This window comes from Microtus oregoni, unplaced genomic scaffold, assembly GCF_018167655.1.
Source record: "Microtus oregoni isolate MIOR12 unplaced genomic scaffold, Mior012 000014F_ref0000157, whole genome shotgun sequence".
NCBI classification, from domain to species: Eukaryota; Metazoa; Chordata; class Mammalia; order Rodentia; family Cricetidae; genus Microtus; species Microtus oregoni.
The window spans coordinates 36,426,852-36,452,113 of NW_024543073.1; the positions used below are offsets into that span (position 1 = coordinate 36,426,852).

Here is a 25,262-nt window from a genome sequence, read left to right on the forward strand (position 1 = left end):
TTACACACCATAGGTAAGCAGGGCATCTAGATGGGGTTCTATTAGCAGTAGGGCGAGACTAAGACTCTAGAACTAGATTTGTCACGTTTTAGAATGCGATGGTGAAGTGCAGTTGTGACTATATAGCATTACAATGAGCAGATTTTCTCAGTGTATACAACTTTTGAGTTCTACCTTCTTCGCACTGAAATTCCACAATTTTACAGTGCATTTCTTTAGTGAGTGATAAACTATTTTTTAACTTAATAGAATGCATACTCTTTCATGAACATTTGTTTTTAATTTCAAGAAAAATGAACGGGATGTCTATAAGAAACCTGAATTTAAGTTTCACATTGTATTGGTGGCAATTGGTACTTTTGACTGGAAGTGGCCTTATAAAAAGAATCCCTGTAGAGTCACCTGGGATATTCTACAGCAAAGGGTCTTAAATCTTAAACCAATAGAAGCAGTAAAGTATTTACTTTTCTTCCAATTCTTTACATCTATCTATCTATCTATCTATCTATCTATCTATCTATCTATCTATCTAGTGTGTGTTTGTTTGTGTGTTGCATACTAAGGTCACTTTTGTGGAGGTCAGAGGACAACTTGCTGGAGATAGTTCTCTCTGGAAGTTCTAAGTATTGAAATATCTACCAGTGTGTTGATAAATATGACAACAGCCTCGGGATTGCATGTAGGTGACTAGGCTATATCTACTTTAAGGCATTCTTACAGGAACATGTTGAAAGGTCTTGCATCCTTAGGAACAAACATGTACCTCACTAGTAGAGTATTTGCCTTGCATTACAAGATCCTTGCTTAATACCTCAGTGCACTTTAAAAAAAAATCAAAACATCCACAGTCCCAGTACAAAGCATTTTGTTTCTGTTTCTGGGCTTGGAATAGTCCTGCATCAGGTGCCTCACTGAGAGAGAACACATGGATGACTCTCCAGTTATGCTGAGCTATGCTACAGTGTCAGTCGGCTACTGCCTTCTCACTATTCCACATTTGCCAGTGGAAGGTTTTCCTCTAGAGATTATACTGTAAAAATAGTATAATTTTACCAGAGAACTGGATGCATGAGGCTGAGTTCCATTTCTCAAGACTTATCAACATGAAACAGCGCTATTGTCTGTTTCCTGAGCTGCTGAATCAATAAAACATATGCACTGATGTCTTAAGGAAGCAGTAACTCTTTAAATCAGCCTTCCTATTTACAATTACTTAATTACTTCATTTTGCCAAAAATAAAGGTCATTAAAATCATCTTAAAGCTGGACTTAAATTTCAGAAGTATCCTGCAAGTTGTATGGTCCTTAACTATGTTCCATTTAACACATTTAATAGATGTAAAGGCTCATGCGTGATGATATAAAGGATAATTTACGCTTGCAATGCATTTTTGTTCAATTAATAGATTGCCTGTGTGTTGCATATTTTGCATGACAAAGGAACAGAATATTAAACTGCCATTCATAATGAAAATGCACTTTGCAAATTAAAAGTGCCGAAACAGAAATTTTTCACCCTGTTTAGGAAATAAACAGTCCTTAACCAATTAAACTGCATTGTAATAATTCTATGATTTATTGCAAGTTGTTTAACTTTCAAAACTCGGCTAACCCATATTAAGGTCACAATCCATCATGTCTTGCTTGGAAAGCCAGCAAATAATGGCTGTTGTATTAGCTGCTTTTGATGATAGTATGAAAGAAGCATTAGCGCTTGTCAACAAAACTGCTTACAACATAACATTAGCATGCACGGGCTGCTGTACCTATTTATTATTCTGGCAGCTTCTCACATATTGTTACAAGCTTATAAAACATTTTGTCGGGTGGAAACGGAATGTACACTGTTTGGTTTTCTGATAGACTGGCAGCATAAATGTCTGGGCTGACTTAGTTTAGTTTAAGTGTAAATAGAGACACAAATTCTTCAACCTGTTCTCTTATTGATACTGAAAAGTGCTGAATTATTCAGCAACCAACTCTTCTGTTTGTGTCTATCACAGTTATCAATTACCCATCAGTCTTCTTGTCAAAACAGAATGGATTAATCTGGCTGAAAATAAGACAAATAAATGGATACTCTAACAGGGGTGTGGGGTTGCCAGGCTGTCAAAGGGAAATCCGGGCACTGACATTTGCTGTCAGAAATGGGATCTCTGGCTGGAGTGAGCAAATGATTCCCCCTCTGAGCCAAGAATGCACTTAGCTCACCGTAAGTAAATTAATCTGCCTCCTTCTGCTGCTGACGCACCAGCACGGGGGTACCACTCTGATTGCAGAAATTCCCTGAGGTCTGAAGAATTCTGGACATCCTTACTGTCTTTCCCAAGAACAGCAGCATCCACTCAGTTTTTCTCTCTTTGTAAGCGGGGACTTGCCCGCTAAGTAAATGGGGCCATTTAACAATGAAGTTATTGCTGCTAGCTAGGTGCCACTTTGTAGCTCTCAGCTGACATGATACCAAGTCACTCTTTCCACAGATGGCTGGGGGAGGCCATCCAGCAGCTGCAGCGTCCGTCCCCACTTTCTTTCCCAAACATTTTATTTGGAAATCTTGTTTGGCATATGTCCTGAGATGCTGCCTGGCTGTTCAAAGACCATCTTTCCAACCTATCTCATTTGGCCCTTCTATAAAAGAGGAGCCAGTAACGTGCCTCTGATTTGGCATTAAAATTGCGGCCACAAACTGAAGCAAGTTTTAGGATCCTCACCAGCAAGTCAGAAGAATTTTATCATAGACCATGTCACATAGTCAGCACCAACATCTGAAACCTGTGCATGGCGACAAAGCCTAAGCTTCCAGACCTGGACCAACCTACAGTCTCATCTGGCCAAAGTTCCCCTTTGTTCTCACCTCCCCAGAGACCTCATACCCTTACTATTGTAAACTCTCTTTTGACTTACCTCTAGTATGGGGCTAGCAGAAAAAGACCACCTTCCCCCGATGAGACAAACCAACATATTTCTTTTGAATAAACGTTTCTTCCTTTTTAAGAGGTATTTATTTATTTATTTATTTATTTATTTATTGGTTTTTCGAGACAGAATTTCTTTGTAGCTTTGGAGCTTGTCTTGGAACTCGTTCTTGCAGCCCAGGTCGGCCTCAAGCTCACAGAGATCCGCCTGTCTCTGCCTCCCAAGTGCTGGGATTAAAGGCGTGTGCCACCACCACCTGGCTTCTAGAAAACTTTATAAAAAACTTTAAGCATTTAAAAACAAACCAACCAACAAAGGAACAAAAAATCCCAAATCCCTGTCTACATTTGAGAAGCATGAGAGATCAATTAAATTACATTGTTTACTATTCATTTAAAGTCTTAGATTGGAAATCTTCTTCCTTAATTTCCAAAACCTGACCTCAAAATTTCCCTAAATGTAAACCAGGTTCCAAGAAATTCAACATCAAAAAGAAATGTACTAACTGACCTGATGGCAACTCACCTTTGCTAAGCCATCCCTTGTTTGTTGTATAAACCCCAGGGCTTCCTAATAGAGCACAGCTATTTAAGACATACACCACCTTCTGCTGAAACAAGGCACTGTTACTGCTATGAGTTAACTGACTGCCTCCCTCCTTTCCTCACTATACAAAATACATGTTCAACATATTTTTAGAAGTCAATTTAAAAAATTTTGTTTGTGACACTAGAAACCAGGTAAATTGTAGGATGTATATAATGACCTTACTTACAAATTCCAGGTGCCATTTTCTACTCTTGAACATAGCAAAAGTATGGATTTGCAGACTCAACTTGTCCAATCTTAAACCTTTTCTCCCCCTGGTTCATTTTGTCTGAAATCCTGGCCTCTTGCTAGGTTCTGCTGACCCCATCTGTCCAGCCTCTTTCCACCACTATCCTGTACCTTACTGTAACATGAGGGGGCTGGCTTGTTTGTTGGGGTTTCTGTCCTGCCCGGTACCGCACAGCCGGCAAGCCCCAAAGAAATTCATACAGAGATCTCTATAAGTTATAAAGCTGATTGGCCCATTTGCTCAAGCTATTTATTAGCTCTTGTAACTTATATTAACCCATTATTCTGATCAATGTTAGCCATGGTGCTCAGTACCTTTTTTAGCTGGCAGGTCACATCCTGCTTCTTTGGAGTTTGGGCAGGAGTGGGAGGAATCAATTTCCTCCTTCCCAGAATTCTCCTGTTCTCATTGCATCATTTCTACTTCCTGTCTGGTTTTCCTGCCTATACTTCCTGCCTGGTCAATCAGCATTTATTTGAAACATGATTGACAGAATATAGACAATTCTCCCGCACCACCATACCATGGTTTTTCTGCTTCCGCATTTGATGCTAATTCACTCAGATATTCGTGCATGGACTACATCCTTTATGTTTGGATTTTTGGAGTGCCCAACATTAGGGGTCTTCCAGTTTCCATTTTCCCTACTTGGACCCTCAGCCCTAATCTGAAATGCCCTCCCCCAGCTTACTCACCCTCTGAGTTTGTTCAGATGACTTCTCATTTGCAGTATTTCCTTATTGTCATTTCTTACATATTGAATAAGTTCCTATTCCCCTTCTCATAACCTGCTTACATATGCCACTTAATAGCTGTGTGATTGTGGGCAAGTTGTACAACCAACTTAAGTCTCCACTTCACCTCTAAAAGTCGGGGTATTAGTCACAGAAGTAGTTCTTAACCTGTGGGTCACAGCCCCTTTGGCAGTCAAAGGAGACTTTCACCAGCCTAAGACCATTGAAAACACAGATATCTACATTACAGTTCATAACAGTAGCAAAATTGCAAGTATAAAATAGCAACAAAAATAATTTTATGGTTGGCTTGTCATAGTGGTTATGTCTCTGTCTTCCAGATACTTCCATAAGTTCCAGGTACCCACAGGGCTTCAGGGCTTCTTGCCTTTATCCTGGTCATACCAAGAAGGCCTTCGTGAAATAAGCCCTTAATTATTGGCCAAGTCTATCTACATGCAACAGGAAGAATTTTCTTTCTTTCTAAATAGTTGCTCAGCACTAATTAATATTGAAAATTACCTTTCAAATGAAACACCGTTTTCTCTTAAGCCAAAGAGTGAAGAGCGTGTTAATTAAGGATAAAATACACAGCACTAGATATACTACATGCATGGTTTGCTTTGCCACTTTTGATTCAAGAAACATATCCCAATTACTGACACCCCAGTTTGATAAGTTGTTTAAGAGAAATCACCTCCAATGTTTAATCAATCTCCCAAGAAATGTTTGTTCTGCAATATCCATATTTTACTTACGAAATGAGGGATGAGTGATTAAATTTAAATTTAAAAAGGTTTGAATGTGACCTGTACTCTATGACAGGGATTCATCATTAGCCTTCCATTCTGGAAGCATAGTCTTTAGAGAAAGCAAATGAATAATAGGATTTCAGTTCAACAACGAAATTGTCAAAAAAAAAAAAAAAACCAGACCTTGGAACAGTCTTCAGAGGGATTTTATTGTTTTGATGAGACAGTAAAATATAGTTATAACAAAGTTAGTTATTTTTCCTTTTTCTGGCAGGAGAAAAACCATAATAATTTTCAAAATGGTGGTGGACAAGGAGCCTCTCTTCTGTGTACTGTCCAGTTTAGATAGGGGTAGTTTCCATAGCAATAACTTCCTCTATTGTTGTGTAGTAAGTAATAATGTACCTTTCACCTCAGATTATTAGTACCCATCCATGAATTATTACAAGTTCCTTCTCTCTGTGCTCTTTAATCTACCACATCTGGATTGGATCACTCTGATGTAAGCATTTGGGCAGGGCATGAAGGTGGGATACCATCTAATAAACTAGAAAACAAAATGCCACAAGAATTCTCTTAAAGACTAAGATTGCTACAAACTCATCATCTGCTCTGCTTTATCTGGTGATTATCTTCTTTAATTGTGGACTGTTGTAGAACTTGATCTCAGGGCATCTACTCTATGACGGGACACTGGTACAGCCAATTCTCTTCTTTGTCAGCATATATGAGTTTTAATATTTGAACTAGATAGAGGCTCAGACAGGATGAATCCAAGTTCACATGATCAACACTGCTATCTTAGTAGGATGGTGTGAGTTCTGTGGGAGCAGGAAGATATTATCTGTCCTAAAAGGTGACTGAAACTGAGTTTGGATAAACCATAGATGGTTTCTAGGCATTTGTTCTTCCTCACATTTCCATTTCTTCATTATGTCTCAGAACTGTCTTCATCTTTGGCATGCCCCTAACCTTGCCTTTCTATTTTCAATGTTAGGATACATAAGAATTAGTTTGCGAGGTAGGAAACGGTGGCTAAAGTGTGCGACTGCCTACCTAGTGGAGTATTACTATAAAGTTTTATAAGTTGTACTGATTCGGTAAAATGCTGATTGGCCAGTAGTCAGGCAGAAAGTATAGGCAGGATGACCAGAACAGGAGAATTCTGGAAAGAAGAAATGCTCAGTCTGCAATCATCACCCAGACGCAGAGGAAGCAAAATGAGACTACCTTGCTGATAAAAGGTATCAAGCTACATGGCTAACACAGAGAAGAATTATGGGTTAATGTAAGTTATAAGAGTTAATAAGAAGCCTGAGCTAATAGGCCAGCCAATTTATAATTAATGTAATGTGGGCTCTGCTTGCCTGAGGCAAGTGCATCTCATTTAAGAGAGGCTTCCAGAGTCAGTTTTTGCTGCAAAAACCTTTCAGCCCTTTTAAGAGGCTCTACTACCAAACACTTAAATGGTGTTTATGAATAGACAACAGCATGCTTCTTGGCGGTGGTAGGGACCTTGAAACTCTATAGAGTTGTGGCAATAAACAAGGCTCTTGCCAGTACCTCCTCCATGAAGCTAGAGTCTCAGAAAGCTAAGAAATGGGGTGGATCCAGATGTCAAAGTCACGGTTCTAATCCTAGCCATATTGCTTAGCAAATTAAAGACTTATGTGGTCAGACAAAGAGAGATATACAGTAAAGATAGAACCAGATGAAATAAACCTCTAAACAATTTACAGTGTGTTTAAAAATATATGTAGGCTTAAGAAAGAAAAGAAAAAGGATAGAGTCTTTACAAAAAAAAGAAAAAAGGAAGAGAGTAGTTAGGTGTGGTAGCATACACCTTTAATCCCAGCACTTGGGAGGCAGAGGCAGGTGGATCTCTGTGAGTTTAAGGACAGCCTGCTCTACGGAGTGAGTTTTAGGACAGCCAAAGCCAAAGATACACAGAGAAACCCTGTCTCAAAAAACTAAAAATATAAAAATAAAAATAAAAGAAATAGAGTCAAAAAATGAAGCCATGTAAAGATGGAAAATACACAGAGTCTGGATACTGTATGTTATTGTGTTGTCTTTGAATTGTGTGACTGTTGAGGAAGGAGCAACATTTGATTATAAATGCTGCTGGATTAATCCAACATATATATTTTGAAAATGCCTTGACTTCAAAATTTAAGTCAAAAAATATCTTACTTTGGAGAAGAGGTTTTGCTTTTGTTTCCACAGGGAATAAGAAGCTTTTGGATTCATTCTGGGTTATGAAAAATCAGGTTTGATAAAGATGTCTAAGTTCTACATCCAAAATAGTTTCAAGACTTCTGGCTGAGATGATCAAGCCTCACAGGATACTTCAGTCAGGACTTGGTCATAATGCTCAATTTTCTTTAGGTCTCCATAAGATTATCAGCACTCCCAATCAGTAGGAAGTAGCCTAGAAAACTATACCCACATTCCCAAAAAATGGATTATGAATGCTTGTCTTTGTTTAGAATGTTGGTTGCAAGTTGTTATGGATAATGGTCAGGAAAAAAGCTAAACAAAGGAGATTCGATTCTGAGTTCTTGCTTTGAAAAATGGGGGAGGGAGTGCTGTGGAACAATGGTCTTATACCCTATAAAGTTTTATAATTTGTACTGGTTTAATAAAATGCTGATTGGCCAGTAGCCAAACAGAAAATATAGGCATGGTTGGAGAACGGTAGAATTTTGGGAAGAGGAAAGGCTCAGTCTGCAATTATCACCCAGACACAGAGGAAACAAGATGAGAATGCCTCACTGATAAAGGTACCAAGCTGCGTGGCTAACACAGACAAGAATTATGGGTTAATGTAAGTTATAAGAGTTAATAAGAAGCCAGAGCTAATAGGCCAACCAGTTTATAATTAATGTAAGCCTCTGTGTGTTTCTTTGGGACTAAATAGCTGCAGGACAGGGTGGGACAGAAACCTCAGTCAAGAGAGTATGGAGGGAGATCTTTAAAGTGTGCACCTGCCGACCTAGTAGAATATGGAAGAAGGTCCTTAATAGTATCTAACTCAAAAAAGTACTTCCCATACACCTGTCACAGGATCCAAAATTCCCACCATTGGACAAGCACTCCTTTAGTATGGACCCTGTGTATGTACATTGCCTTTGGATATGACTTTTTCATGTCATTAACTATTTTCCCCAAGATTATGCACTTCATAGATGTTTTGATCCTTCACAGGATATACTGAGAATAAGCAAACAGAAAAACTTTAAGAAAATCCTCTGTATCCAGAGAACAGAGTAAGCTCTTTGAGAATAGACATTTGAAACTAAGTCAGTAAGTAGAATTGTTGGCAGGACAGTATGAGGAAAATCATCTTCAAGTTCAGCTTTTGGTTTAGCTGTATGAAACAAGAAGACATGATGCATGGACAGACATTAAAACAGGTTTAATTGTACTTTAGATATTAGGAACTGTCTTTTTTTCCTATTGTGATAAAAATACTTTGAAAAACAAAAATTAAGGGTAAAAGGATTTAATTTACCTAAACTACACTCTATCAGGTTTAGGAAATCAAGTCAGCAGGAGAATGAGGACACATCATATTCCCAGCCAGGAAACAGATGCTCCTGCTTCACTCCGTTTTCCCACATATAGAGTCCAGGGACCTATGGTGGGCAAGTATTTCAGCATGAATTAATATAATTAACAAAATCTTCCACAGACTTACCAAGGCCTGGTAGTACATCCTCATCATATTCTGTTTGTCATCCAATGCCATTATTAAGTGATAAGTTTCTCGAGGACATTAATTCAAGAAATATTTAAGTGTTAGTCCAAAGGTTTGTAGGAAAATATATAGACTACAATGTCCAAAATTGGTTGTTCTTGTTGTTGCTGTTGTTGTTTTGTCTTTAACTTTTCAATCTCAAGTCCTCTGTTGCTTGAACATGGGAAAAAATCAAACACATGCTATGGCTAGAGTAGAGCATATGTGTGGTCTTTTTTTAGTAGAAGGCCTTGAATGAAAAAAAGTAAACATGAATAATAAATGCATTTAAAGATATTTTGGAGGGAGACAAACTTATTTTGTGTCACAAATTAATGTAATTAATAATCCCACTAGGAACTCAAATATACACATTTATCAAGAATACATATATACATATATATACACACAGAGCAATGAAGTTCAGAATGTGGGCAATGCCAGGAAAGTGAAGAAAGACTTTGATAAAGTGCAGGAAATGGAACATACAAGTGAGAATCATAGCTGGATGGTTTGGAGGACAACTATGCGCAGAGAAGGACCAGGTGAGAAGCTAAGTAGCAGTGACTTGTAAGGGCAACGTCCTTCCCACAGGAAGCTGAGAAACAAACAAAGGGTCCCTGTCAGAAAACTTAGTTCCACACCTGTTTTGAGTTATCAGATCACCATTGGTACTGATCAGAGAAATGGTATCCTGTTTGACACCTGACCCATAATGCATTCTGCTCAGTCATCACTGGGCAAATCATCATGTTCATGATAAAATAGAAAGAGATTTGTCCTAGAAGAAAGGTTGTCATTGAGCATCATCCTCTAGATCAAACCCCTGTGGCATGGAGTTATACCACTCACATAAGAAGTATTGGAACTCAGGACGTGTTATAAAAACACAAAGTGGGTGTCAGCGTTTAACCTCCTTTCCTGGGGCGGGGGCAAGAAAGCAGTGGCTGATGACAGAAAGGCCTTGCTGCAATGAACTGGGATCTACCTAAGCATGGAACACAACATAAGAATACAAGTTACATATTGAAGAAGCCAGCTTGACTTCGTTCTGGTGCTCATTTATGGCAAGTTCACTCCTACTCCAGGGTTCAGGCACTTGCTAACTCTCTGCTTTGACTACGCCTCTCCTGAATCCTGCTTCTGCTCCAATTTCAGAAGCCAAAAGTACGCCACCTCACCAAGGCTTTTGGGTGGGGAAAACTCTCTTGACATCATACTATTTTGCTCTACTTTCCCAATATTTTGCTTTTTTTCTTTCTAATTTATTTGAGGAGTTATTTATTGTCTAGTTCCTGTTTATGGGTTTGTAAGTCTCTCAACAAAAGACACTTTATTTTGTTTTTTCCTGTTCATGTGGCTCCCCAAACAATATTTGGATAACTAACTAGGTGTCCAGTAACTAGGGTTTTGATAAACTAGAATTTTTCTAACATATAAAACCTTTACCAATCTTCACAATAGGTTGAACTAATATAACACATGTGTATATGAACACACAAATGAATCAATGAATGAGATTAGACACTTAGCTAATACTGTATATTAAAAGCAATCTTATCTAGTTGTTTACCAGGTGAGTTACCTTTAGAAATCATACCAAGTTCTAAGGATCTAGCTTCATTCTATCATGACTTTTATAATTTAATTTTTAGTGAGAGTGAAAAGTAAGTATATATTAAAATGATAGAACATGTCATGAAATACTATGCTTCCTCCAAATGTTTGTTATAGGATATCTAACAAGATCTCACATGCTATGTAAGAGCAACCCCCTTCTAGCTGCTAATCAGTAGGTTCTAAGAGACTCCCCAAAACAATATAGACTATTGCTATTTCTCTTGATTGGCTCTCAGAACCTGAAGGGCGAATCCTATGGTTCAAGTTACAACATATTGGACAAAAGACTTGGAGAAACTGAGGTGGAACAAACCTGGAGGCCTCATTCCTGAGACTTTAACTCTCAGAGAATTAGATAACTTTCATAGTATCTAATCACTATGCACACTGCCATGGGAGAAAAGCAGCCAATATTCCTACTGACCTGTGAAGCTTGCACATGCAATGAGTGGGTTGTCAGGGTGTCCCCATGGTACAATACAAGTATTTTTATCTTGGAGGTAAGCAATAGCTATCTAATTGATGTAAGGCCTGTCTAACATGAGAAAATTTACGCCTGTCCTATGAACATAGTCCACTACCGGTGACTGAAGAGGCAATGAATCTGTACTCTAGATGAACACCTACTGTTGCCTCTCTTCTGGAGCAGTGCCATTTCTAACCGCAGCCTTATACCACAGCAAGTGCGGCACAGAGATCCACAACCAGACAAACTGCATAGGACCACGGAGAGCCTAGCCCCAGCTGGTGCGTCTAAAGTGCAATCCCTGCACCCAAGGCTCCGGGAGCACCATGACCTAAGAGCCAGAAGAGAAGGCTGTCTGCTGTGAGGTAACTGTGAGACCAAAACGGGAACAATATACCTTGCAGGTTAAGGTTTCTGTTTGCAGTTAAGACCGTTAAGAATAACTTCCCGTTTGTCCCTTGTTAAGTCCTTTTAAGTTAAGGTTTCTTTTGTAATTCAGAATGATTCTTAGATCTAATGTAAATGACAAAATATGTTTTTCAACCTGCACTCAACTCGCCACACAGTCACATGATGCACGCCCTCACCCTTGTTCCCTCCCTTCATTGCTTCTTTCTAAGAGTTCACACTAGCCAACTCTCTCATCCTTGTCAGCAGTTTACCTCTTCTCTAAAAGGGACTCCAAGAGGCTGGCAGGGGCTGCTCTCTGAGTCGGCTGGCCAGTGCCAGGAGCAAAAATACAGCCTTCTTTAGTTTCAGCATCATGGAACTGGCCTTTTCTCCTCAGGATTCCCAAGTTTAATCTAGTGTCTTCTAAATATTAGAGAACTCTACCAATAAAACCTCAGCAAAATGGTTCACTAAACAAGACCTGCACCGTGATCACAATGTCGGGTCGACTTGCCAGTGCAGAGGACTCTCACAAAGCCCCTCGCCTAGATGACGTAACCAATGGCCTCTGAAAGGGAAGCATCGGTTTTCTCTTGGCACAAAACATTTGCGTGGTTTTCAATCCCAAGTAGTTTCATAAATTCCATCTACAATTAGACATTAACTAAACAATTTGATGGGCAGACTTTTGTTGTTTGTGTGTGTTACGCCCAAATCGGCAATCCCTGACAAACCGACAAGGAAACCAAGAGTCCTGTATGTAAAAGCAAAGAGTCTTTATTTTAATCAAGTTTGCAAACTCGTTTCCCGTATTGGAACAACCGGAGAGCCCCAAGCTCAATTAGAATAGGGTTTTACAGTAGTAAAGGTGGGGGTGAGGGGTTTCTGAGGTTCTAAGACCCCTGATTGGCTGACATTTATATAGGGTGTCCTGGTGACTATGAGCTGCAGTTGTTTCTATCTATAGTGCTTGGAACCAGGAATTCCCTTTGAATGGTCTGTTCTTGGGTGGGGGTCCGGTGATCTCAGCTTGTGGTTTCTCCTGAAGCCTGGCTTCCTCTCAGGGTAAACAATTGAGACTCCAGCCTCCATTGAAATTCATTGATGGCCAGAGTCCCAGTGATAATGGTTGGAGGAAGTAAAGACTTAGATGATCATGGCTGGCCTTTACAGTGTGTATATTGTTTCAGGGTTGACCACTCTTACTGGACAACTAGTAAAGAAGCTCAGCAATTGTACTTGCTTATATTCATATACACATGCATGCACACACACATGCATGTATGTGTGTTAACAATGACAGTCAAAGAAAAAGTGTATTAACTTGAGAATGGGAGTGCATTGGAGGAATAGGAGGAAGTGTGGCTGGGAGGGAAGGAGGGGGAAAAGGAAGGGAAAATGATGTAAATCTATTTCAATTAAAAACATACTTAAAAAAAGAAATTAACAAAACAAAGTAAAAGCAGTGGCTATTGAAGACACTTGCACACACCCAATAAGGTATGCAGTGCAGGCCACATAGAAGAACATTTGCAATTTAAAGTATTATTCTCCATAATGAAAATGTTAAGCAGTCATTCTGTTTCATTCAGCATGGCAGGTTAGGAATCCCCGTGAAGCTACATTGCAGTAAAGAGTAGATTAATAATTTAATTTGGTTCAGAACTGGGCAAGAGGGCAGCACAACCTTTTATTCTGTACCCAGATGCTGACCTTAATATGGATGAACCAATTAGACATCTCTTTTTAATTGTTGGGTGACCCATCTAAAACTCACTAGGAATTTTCATTTTAAACAACACTCACAGTCTGAAATAACCTTAGTTATCCCCTGGTGGAAGTGGATGATTTGATAGAAGTGCACAAAGGAGTTCAGCAAATGGGGGGGGGGGGGGGACTGCGAGATCATTTTAGGCTGTGCTCTGTGAAAGAACATCTTAATATAATGAGCCTTCTTTCCGCCTCCCTGGCGGAGCACCAGCCCTCTCAGATAACCCCACACAAAGCAAATACTATTCGTCTGAAGTTACATTTGCTCCTTGTTATCACAACTTATGCCACTTAATTCATTATTCAACGACTTCACTTTCTTGTTTATTAGATGCAAGGTATCCACTTATCCCTATAGGCCATGAATGCAAAAGACGACTTGTAATCCGTCACTTCAAACCTCTCCAGACTTTTACACTGCTTCAGGAATTAGGAGGGACGAAGAGAACAATTTAGATTAATTCCTGATGATATTAAATTTGTACATGATGAAAGAAATAAGAAATAAATGCCAGCCTGAATTTATTTGGAGAGTGGCTTTAGCTGCTCTTTTACGTGCAAACTTAGAAATTCACTCTCTTCCTATAATAAACACCCGGAATTGTTCTTCCCACATTAAAGAGAAACACATTTAATGTATTGGGCTCTTTTTTATTTTTTTGTATAGGCTGTGTCAAAAGCATTCATTACTTCCCATCAACTATATTTTTAAAGATGCAGGCCAGTTTGATATTCTATGTTCTGAGACAGACACCACATATGCCTTAAAACTGGGTACTTGCTATGCTACAGTTCTTGGGTACCATATTTTTATTGAATGTTATGCTGGAAAATATTAAAAAATCTTTAAATATAAGTATTTAAACATTATTCTTAGTTGCCATCAGCAAGATGTGATAAATATATTTGAATGATACAATGTGACTTTGGACTTGGCAAAACAAGTTACAATGGTTAGATATTATGATTTGATTTGGCAATCTTATGCAACTAAAATCATTAAAATGTAAATGAATTACTGAATTAACACACTTTCACTGTGCTCTTAGAGCAATTAATATTGTATAAAATTATCTGCATAATTATACTCAGTTATGTTTACATAAAACAACCAGGAGAAGAGCTCCAAACCAGAGGCTGAGTGTAAAATATTTTAGACTATGCTTTGAAGTCTTCTAAATATGGAAACCTGAGTGGTTGTTGTAGTCCTGGTGCTTTACATAGCTGCAGATTGTTCAAAACTGCTCTGCTTATTTAAATGCTAAATAACTTCATACTTATTTTTGTAAATTCTCATACATATAAAATACACATAATGTATTTTAAATCTGTGCTTTATTCACAAAACCAAGAGGCAATTATTTTCTTCAATTAATTTACTTCCCCAGCTAACTGTTTGAAATTCCACATTCATTCGTCAACAAAAGCCACCACGAACAGTTGACTGCAGCACAGCCCACACAGACACACGCAGCACACACAGACACACGCAGCACACACAGACACGCCACGGACAAAAAATGTAAAGTCTTCAGAAGATAGGGCCTTCAGAGGGAACCTCATTTGTTGAATGGGGTTGTGACTACTAAAATAATATGTACAAAATCATTATAATCATTCTAATGAAAGAAATATACTTGAAAACTCACAATCCTAGCGACTGGTGGATATGACTGCAATTTATGCCTTTCTTCCAAAACACCATGAGATTAGTATAATGATGAACAAATTGATTCACCTGAATAATTAACCTTCTCTGAAGTATTACCTTAGGTACAGATGAATATTTTCTATTCAACTTTAGACAAAAATCTAGCAAGAAAATCATCCTCATTAAAAATACTGCAAAAATCAATCATTTGCTGCCACTCCAAAGGACTAATATCAGTGATTAACTTGTGCAGTTTTTTTTTAAAGCTTGTGTTCATGGTACCCATTTAACAAAAAAAAAAAAAAAGAAAGAAAGAAAAAGAGAACAAAATAAAATTAATGAAGAGTGCTAATAAAAATACAACTTTTCTGTTGTCATATATATATAATATATATATATATATATATTCATTATTGTACAACTCTTGGTTTTTACATGTGGGAGATTTGAAAAGTCACCCAGTGATTTTTATAGTGCAACCGTATGCTAGATAAAGATATTTAAGCTGTCAGTATAAACTGCTTCTGTTTTCATTTTGCATTTAATTTCAATGCCAGACTCAAGGCATAAATTTTTCATCACCTGCAATGCTATGAATAAAAGATTAAAAAAAGAACTGAGAAGAAATTCTAACACATGCGGTGCATGCAGCACAATGTGCAGACGCAGTATTCATAACTACAGGTTTAATTTCCAGCTTCTTCTTCTTTTTTTTTTTACATCAAGAACGAGATTATTTGGGTTAATACATCATGGAGTAATTTTTCGGTATTTTTATCTCTGCAGAATCCATTTGCTCCACCTGAAATCTGCAGCATATGCACCAGGATTTTCACGTTGCCTGTTTAGTACTGCAGAGTTCTAGTACACTCATTTTCAGAAATGTACTATTTTAACATCATATTTTGTTTTATTCCATGAAATAGCATGTACAGTAAGCTTGCCTGAAAGTTCAAAGAAGTAAGAATCACTGAAATGGCCCTATTTCATATCAGCTCCTCATTAAGCTTGCTTCATGTTCTCAGATAAGATATAATCAATCCCAAGAGGTGATGATGTGATCTAAATCTTAAGAATGTGTATGTATTAAATAATGCATATATATAAGCACATGTATGTATGTATGTATGTGTATATGGATATGTTACATAATAACGTAAGACTTTTTTGTGGTGCAATGCATCTTCACATTAAATGACCCTTCTCAGTACTCCGTCCAGAACCTTTTCTAATTCTTGTCAATAGAGTCTTCATAAGTAAGGAATGTACAGGCTCTCTTCGGAGCCTCATCCGGACTGCCCTGGATTTTGTGAGACAACCTGAGCTGGCTGAAGTATATAGGCTTGCTGAGGACAGCAAGAATTATTTACTTGAATGTGTAGCTTAGTATCTTTGTCTTTAATTATTCAACCATTTCTTATGGCTCAATATTAACTCTAAGAAAAGTGTGGGGAAATATGTTAAACTACATTCTGATACATTATCTTCAATTTGTTCTGTTGGTTAGCTGACGATGTTAATGAAATCAAGGTTGTTGTTCTGCTTCTGGGCAGGTTGGTTAGATTTGTTTTGTGGTTGTTCCAATACCTCATCCTCCTAGGTTTTCTGAATGCTATTGCTTAGCATAATAACCAAATCAGAGAGTATAAGTGGACCACTGCAAATCCATCTCTGATATCGGGCTGCAGAGGGCATCAGTACTATGTTGTGACCACCATACAAAAAATTTTGACCTGCCTCTCTCTCTCTCTCTCTCTCTCTCTCTCTCTCTCTCTCTCTCTCTGTTTATATCAGTAACACAAACACAAGTGTAGTGAGAAGGTGAGCAGGCCTGCTTTTGGTCCCGCCTGGCTCCCGCATGGTTAGCTTTACACCCGAAATAACAACACACAAATTGTATTCCTTTCTTTTGTTTGTTTGTTTGTTTGTTTGTTTTTTTTGAGACAGGGTTTCTCTGTGGTTTTGGAGCCTGTCCTGGAACTAGCTCTTGTAGACCAGGCTGGTCTCGAACTCACAGAGATCCGCCTGCCTCTGTCTCCCAAGTGCTGGGATTAAAGAGGTGTGCCACCACCGCCTGGCACAAATTGTATTCTTTTAAACACTGCTTGACCCATTAGTTCCAGCCTCTTAATGGCTAATTCTCACATCTTGATTGACCCATTTCTAAGAATCTGTGTAGCACCACAAGTTGGTGGCTTACCAAGAAAGATTTTAGCCTATGTCCGTCTCGGGTCAGAGAAGCATGGCGACTGCCGCACTGCCTTCTTCCACCCAGCATTCTGTTCTGTCTTCCCCGCCTACCTATCAGGCCAAGCAGTTTTCTTTATTAATTAACCAATAAAAGCAAGAGATAGATAGAAGACCCACCTACATTACACAGGTATGTCTTCTGAACTTTAATTTGCTTTAATTATGTAGACTTCATAATATCTCTGTGTTTTTGGCAAGTTTCATTTAGATGAAAAAGCTCAAAAGTGAGAGATTAAGTCACTTGTCTGAAGTCACACAAAATGTCAGGGCATTTCCCAGGTTAGAATACCTGTCTTGTCTGTCTCATTCCACGATGGTACTGATGAGACAGAACTCCCTGCCTCTATGAAAAAGCCTGAAGTCACAATAATATGTTAATATATTATCATGTTAATTTTCATTATGCTAGAGGACTTAAGGCAAAGTAACTCAAGAATTGCAGATACACACACACACGTATGTATACACACACACATGTATCTTTAAGCAATTCAAATGTATGGGGATTTGAACTTATCAACAGATAAGTTAGAAGATGCCATGTATCACTTAAACTATGCTATTTCTTATTGTTATTATTGAGGGTTTTTTTTTTTTTTGCATTGCCTAACTTTCCAAGTAGACAGATTACAAAGGGAACACATTTTATGTATCTTAGAAAGCAGAGTGGGCATTACTAAGTATATATTGTGACTGTGACATCTGACTGGGAGGGGACTAGGGACTGTAAGGCTTCATATGCTATGGAAATAGAATCAGTAGATGAGATAAGCCTCATGGTATTACAGTGCTAGAAAGGTGCAATATATGAAAAAGATTTATAAGATCAACTAAAATATAGGATGGGCTCCAAACATGATTAATATCTACAGACATGATTTACTCAAGGAAAAAGAAAAATGTCTAAATATCAGTGGATAGTTTTGAGCAACTATGGAAGATGGAGACTTCTATGTATAATTAGTGCTAATATGTCAATGGAAACAGTGTTGAAATTAGCTTTTCAGTGCTCTAGAAGGAAAAAAATGTATGATATTGGTGGAGAGAAACTGTAGTTTTCATTTATAAAATTATTATTAATACGATATTTTAAAGATTTTGTTTACTCATACCTCAAATGATCTTATTTGGGATAGAACAGATTTGTCATTAAGTTTTAGAAATATCCTTCTATTAGTGAAGGATAAAGTGAATTGTTGAAGTCTCCGTAATATAAAAACCTGTTTTGGAAACAGGCCTTCACACCATTGGCACAAATTCAATGTCCAATGTTGCACGTTTCTTGGAAATAAATATCACAGGGTCTTTACTTCAACACAGTAACCTAGTTTCTATTCACATCTATCTACCACTAAACCTTTGGCATTGGAATTTCTCAGAGAACAACCATTTGATGTCTGTAGATGTGGTTTATCAACTTCTATAGCAGTTTATGATAACCACTATTATACATATACATATATATATATATATATATATATATATATAATGGAAAATATTTTTAGACTATATTAATTCATTGCTCAACTGTTACAAGTTAGAGAAAACAATGTTTATTCTCAGGTAAAATATAGCACTTGACTTCATGATGTTTATATTTATAGCATATTCTTAGTGATGCTTCATTTTTATCTTCTGACATTAAATATAAAGCATTTGTTCACCAGAAGATAAGTGCTTTATATTATCTGAACTTTGATGATAATTTGTTTCTTCAATATGCAACTTGCTCCAATTGTTTTTACATAAAGGATGGCAGAGTATGCTTCTGATCATGGTGCTATGCAACCCTGTATTATTCAGGGATGACTTTTCCTTATAAGACAAAGCTAGGAGGCACCACAGTCCACAAATAATCTGGAGAGAGATGGAGAGTTTATTTATATGTCAACGTTCTTGGTCACAGAACTCTTAGAACTTCAAAAGAATTCTTGCTGCCAAGAAGAGGTAGGAACTGGAATCTTCAGCTCATGGTCATTAGCAAGAAGTTCACATTCATTGTTCTGCGATGATTTAAAATCTGTCTAGTTCAACTTAATCACTGTATGATAAATAAAAAGTGTGATATTTTCTTATCAAAAGAGTAAAGAAAGAGGCACACAGGGAGAGATTATGATGGGAAGTTAAATATTTGTCTTTCCTTGAAATGTAAGATATAAACAAATTCACTTTCTAAGAGAAATTTGATGGAGACCTTCCTAGACATAGTGTTCTAGTCTAGAAAACTTAATATCCTTTCTGGGTTTAAGATTTCTTTATCATGCACTTCTAGGAGATATAAAATAATTACTTTCATTCAGACTGTCAATCAAATATATCACTTAAAACATGGGCTATGCTTTGCTAGTCTGTCTTTTTAAGAAAATGTTTGAAGCAAAATGCTCTGAACATACACACAAATCAATATGCAGGAGGTAATATATCAGCAAATTCATCCTTCTCAGATTGGTGTCAGCATTCTTTGAATTCTCAAAAGCAATTTAGCATTGTCCAAAATCTTTGAAATAAATGTTCTTTTTTCATAGTTGTGATAATTGTAACATTCAAAAAGATTTCAAGTATTCCTTGACACAAAGATAATTTTAAAAAAATATAAGCTCATACACCATTGCTAGGAAAAAACTCTGGGAATATGGAGGGTAATGAATGCAGATTTAACTCAATCCTGCAAATATGGAAAGCTTGACAGGATGGAGCAAACTCTGGGGTTTGGGCAAGGTGTTATGTGGCCCCATTGTTATGATAATGCTAACTTATCTCAGTTGATTTTATTTACTTTTGTAAGTTGATAACTTTGTAGTCATGAGAGGAATTATTTGCCAGAACAAAACACAGTATTTAGGGAATCAATTCAAAACCAGTCTCAAGAAATATAAGTAGAAAGAGCATATTTTTACTATTAAAAAAGCTGTCTATATTACTATATTTAAAAAAAATTATTGCTGAGTCAGGTGGTCGTGGCACATGCCTTTAATTCCAACACTTAGGAGGCAGAGGGAGGCGGATCTCTGTTAAGTTCAAGGCCAGGCTGGTGTATAAGAGCTAGTTCCAGGACAGGCTCCAAAGTTACAGAGAAACCCTGTCTTGGAACTCCCCCCTAAAAAAAAATAGTGTTGATTTCAATGACCTCTGATAGAGACAGGTCAGCATGCTTTTAAAGTCATGATCTTAGGGAAATTAACTTATGCCATTTTGGGCAGTTGGTTCTATTTGTACCTTACCTTTTTAATGCAAATAAATCGGGGGAGGTATTGGTGGAAATTTATAAATGGTTTGTGGGGGCGGTTTGCTTATGTTTTATTAACAAAAGCCAAGAAGACACCCTCTTCCCATCACCTTTCTATCAACTTCCTGTTTGTTCACTCAATCTGAAGGTGGAAGGTGAAATATTGTACTCAGTTCTAAGGATTACCTTGCCAACGTGCTAATGGGAGGACCGTCTGGTAATTTGGAGAACAAATCCAGGTCTTAAAGGACTGTTAACAATGGACATTTTTCCTTTCAGTTGCTTTGCTTTTTTTTTATTTTTTAAAACAATCTTTTATTTCACATAATAATCTTCAGTCCTCTCCCTCCTGACTGTCCCCTCCCTCCTTCCTGTCCCCTCCATCCTGCCTTCTCCCAAACCCTGCCCCCATCCACTCTTAAGAGAGGGTATGGTCTCCCATGGGGAGTCAATGTGGAAGAGGGGGAGGAGCAATAATATCAGCAAAGGGATCAAGACCATGATGGGAAACCCACAGAAACAGATGACCCGAGCTAGTGGGAGCTCATTGACTCCAGACTGACAGCTGGGGAACCTGCATAGGACTGAACTAGGCCCTCTGAATATGGGTGGCAGTTGTGTGGCTGGGGCAGATTGTGGGGCCACTGACCATGAAACCAAGGTCTCTCCCTAGCACATGAACTGGCTCTTTGGAGCCCATTCCCTATGGAGGGATACCTTGCTCAGCCTGGATACAGAGATGAGGGCCTTGGTCCTTACTCTGTGGGATGTGACAGACTTTGAGTTCTGTTTTTATGAAACAACTTTAGGAGTATATTTTGAACAAAACAAGCACATATAAATACAGAACTAAATGCAAAGATTCTGCTTTAAAATTAACTGCATTTGTTTTCTACTGACAATGTGTCATAAGGACTAGCCTGAATGTAATTTAATGCCAGGATTACGGAAAGGCAGAGGGCTATGATGCTATAAACAGTACCAAAATCTTACAAATGAATTAATGATTTTCTCAGCTATCCCAGGGGTAGACCAGATTGATGTCACTCTCTGTCACCCTACCTGGCAGAACTGCTATAGGATATTGTTGTGGGTAACAAACGGAGCAATTTATTATTAATAGGATGTACTACTGCATTGTTAGTGTGATCTGAGTTTCTCAACTGGAAGCCTATGTCTGCTGTTGTGTATAGTAATTCAATCATTACTTAAGGTGTAATTTCAATAATCATTTTAGTCAAACATTTAGATTAACTATTCCTACTTGATCAACTCTGGGGAGTAACTTTCAACTTCATTAGGTATCTAAATGATTTTCACTTGAGGTGCATGGAAAGATTTTAAAGAGAATTCCTACACACACAGAGCTCTTACTTGGGATTTCTTCTACTTCATATGTACCAACCAATTTAAATTATTAGGAGTGAAATAGTTTTTTAATTTCAAATCATTTATGATCACTTCATCTATACCAGGAAGCTTGCTTCCACTATTTCTTTACAATACTCTTGCCATGCTCCGAATTCATATTTATACATTTAGTGAAACTAAAGTTATTATATTCTTAAGTTATTTGTAAGTCTGTAGACAATACTCAGGTCAGGTGTATTTTAGATGTCCTCAGAAAGAATGCGCAATAATTCGGGAATCAAATAATTCCAGCACTGAAGTTTCAGGTGATTAAATGTTTTTCAGTGTTTCTAATGCTGACCTCTAGTTGCATTCCCATCTGTAGGAGATCAGCAGAATCAGCTTGTTGGTTATAATACTGAAGATGATCTTTGAAAGTTTAAATGTATAATAAATTACTTTTTGACAGTTATTCATTTATGTGACCCCCCCAAGGATTTAGAAAACATTAAAATTGAGAATAAGATTTTATAACAATTTCATTTTTAAAGTTTTCTGGTGACCTCCTCCTGTGTTAATATGATTTATATAATCTTTAAAATCTATCATATAAATATACTATCATTTATAATTACTTGAAGTCGTAGCATTATTTTTAAGTGTGTATTCATTTGATGTCACTCATCATGCATACTAATTATGCTATAAGTGTACTTAGATATCCTAATTTGTCCCTGTTATTTATAATTAGTTTGAGCTGAAGTTCAATATAAAGTAATTTGAAGCTTATAAGAATTGTTTTCTTGTGATACATATGTGTCTGTAGATATAAAACTCAAAGATTTTTTTCTTACATAATCTACTATAATATGGTTACAAGTGCATTGAAATTCATCTTGTTAGAATGGTAGTAATATATCCCACCAGGACTACTGTTCCTAGTAGCAATTTAAAATAATTATTGTGAGACTTGATGCTAGACATCAGGTTTGCAATAGAATTACAATGAGGGAAGTGTATTAGAGACAAAACATTGCTGCAAGAAAACTTCATAATGGCGCAATTTGGAACTAAGCCTCAATTTTACAGTAATAGATTCTCTTTATGATGGCACAAAGGAGTGAATGCACTTAGCAAATTTAAATCTATTATTAGTCACACTTTGTGGATTGTGGTGCAAAACGGAGGGAAGAAATTAGCTTTTTAAGTATGTTCTTATATAAAACAGGTTCTAGTAAGAACAGTCATATAAAATCTCCCTGTTGTAGTTCTGAAGCACTGTCAGCCTTCATAAGAGCAGGGAGTCGTATAGGTTCAAAGAAATCTCTCCAAAAATAGCTCTAGAGGTCTCCAATTTTAAATTATAAACTTCTGAAGTCGGGACACATTCAACATTGATACCTTTCTTAATTACAGAAATACAGTGTAGAACAAGAAAGATAGAATCAGTGTGTTTTCTGCTGCTAACTGCAAGTCTTACTCCTTGAATGAAGAGGTTATCTACAGTTCACAGTAGTAACACACCAGTGATGGAGAGAAACCAGCAGGATAAGTCACTGAGATGTGACACACATTGAAAAGAGTTGCAATTACCAGTTTGGAAGAGGAAGCCCACAGAAAGAAATAAAAATTTAAAAGGCTATGCTTCCATTTACCATTTAATTAGAATGTTATATATTAGTCTTAACTATGATCCATTTTCCCATCTCACATTAAAATAATATCCAGTAGAATAGTTTATAATGTATCAATTATAATATGTAATATTTCAAGAATATTATTGTCCATATATACACTATATTGTCATTCTTAATATTAAATATTATTCTTAACAGAGAAATTCCATTCAAACTCTTAACCGGGAGAAACAACAAAATATTTGGTTAAATTTAGAAAGGTTAAACACAAGTAATGTGTTGACGGTTACAAAGATGACAGTCACTGTGAAATCAAGCATTGTGAAACACTAGTAAAGTACTTATAAATAAACAACTCAAGAAGATTACTAAACATTTTTTCTCATATATTTTTGAACTTGAGCCTCAAAACTTTCTGTATTTTGGTATTGTCTTCTTCAATTTCTTTCTTCAGTGAATTAAAGTTTTCATTGTACAGATATTTTTATGTTTTAGTGAGATTTATTCTGAGATATTTTTGAGGCATAAATGTTGAATCTCTAGATTGCTTTAGGTAGAATAGCAATCACAATATTAATCCTGCCAATCCATGAGCATGGGAAATTTTTCCATATTATGGTATCTCCTTTAATTTCTTACTTTATCAACATAATTCCCATCAAAATTCCAACACAATTCTTTATAGAAATTGAGAGCTATTGTCAAAATCCATATGTAAAGATGAAAGAGTCAAAATAGCCCAAATAATCCTGAACACTGAAAAATCTCAGGATATATCACTAGCCTTGCCTTAAACTTCCACTACAGAGCCATAGTTATTGGGACAGTTTGGTAGGGTATAAAAGCAAATCCATTGATCAATGGAAAGAACTGAAAACATGGCCTAAGAAAGCAAGCTCCATGGGAGCAGATTGAGTCCAAGGACATTGGCAGATCAGGCCTGAGCCAGAAACCTGGGCCAGAGCAAACCTGAGACAATGAACTTCACCAGAACAGGTACAGGGGAGCTACTGCTGAGCAAGTGAGCCAGAACCAGAGACCACTGAGGGCCCAGATGTGAATCTGAGACCTTCAAGGGAGTAGACCTAAGCCAGGACACCTGTGGGTTTAGGTGTTGAGTCTAGGACCTTCAAGGAACCTGAGCCAGGTCTTCTCTGTGGGTCTGGGCATGAATCTGGGACATCCGAGGGAGTAGGCAGGAACCAGAGATCTCTGCAAGTCTGGGCATGAGTCTGGGACTTCAAGGGGCATAGGCTTGAGCGAGGACCTCTGTGGGTCCAGGCATTGGTCTGGGACATCAAAGGGAATAGACAGGAACCAGAAACCTCTGCAGGTCTAAAATTGAGTCTGGGACCTCTCTGAGGGAGTAAGCCTGAGTCAGGTCCTCTGCAGGTTTGGGCACACCCAATCCTGGGAACTCCCAGGAAGTAGATCAGAGTGAGAGACATTTGCAGGACCAACTCCAAGTCAGGGACATCTGCAGGAGCGGATCCAGACAAGGATTTACAAAGTGGGTAATTTAGGATAGAAAAAGCCTGAGATAGCAAACTCCAAGGGAGTGGAACAAAGCCCGGAAGTGCTAAGTGACCTCCAGGAACATGGAGTGACCAAGGGGGTAACTAGAACCGTGTTACTGACTGTACCATGAGGAACAACTTCAGGAGAATGTATGAAACTTTTAAAGAGGAAATGAGAAATTCCCTCAAAGAAATGGAGGAAAAGACAAAAATTGGAAGACAGCAGCAAATCCCTTAAAGAAAACCAGAAAAAGGAATCAAACATATGAAAGAAACTATTCAAGACTTGAAAACTGGAATAGAGACAATAAAGAAAACACAAGACAAGGGAGTTATAGAAACAGAAATCACGAGAAAACAATCAGGAACGAGAAATGCAAGCATGAACAGCAGAATGCAAGAGATG

The 25,262-nt window shown here is 37.6% G+C and overlaps 1 protein-coding gene across 1 annotated transcript in view; it reads right to left on the minus strand.

Moving 5' to 3' along the window:
- Kiaa0825 (KIAA0825 ortholog) overlaps positions 1-25,262 on the minus strand; it is a 411,723-nt gene that overhangs the window by 95,672 nt on the left and 290,789 nt on the right. The gene's annotated exons all lie outside the window — the stretch shown is intronic.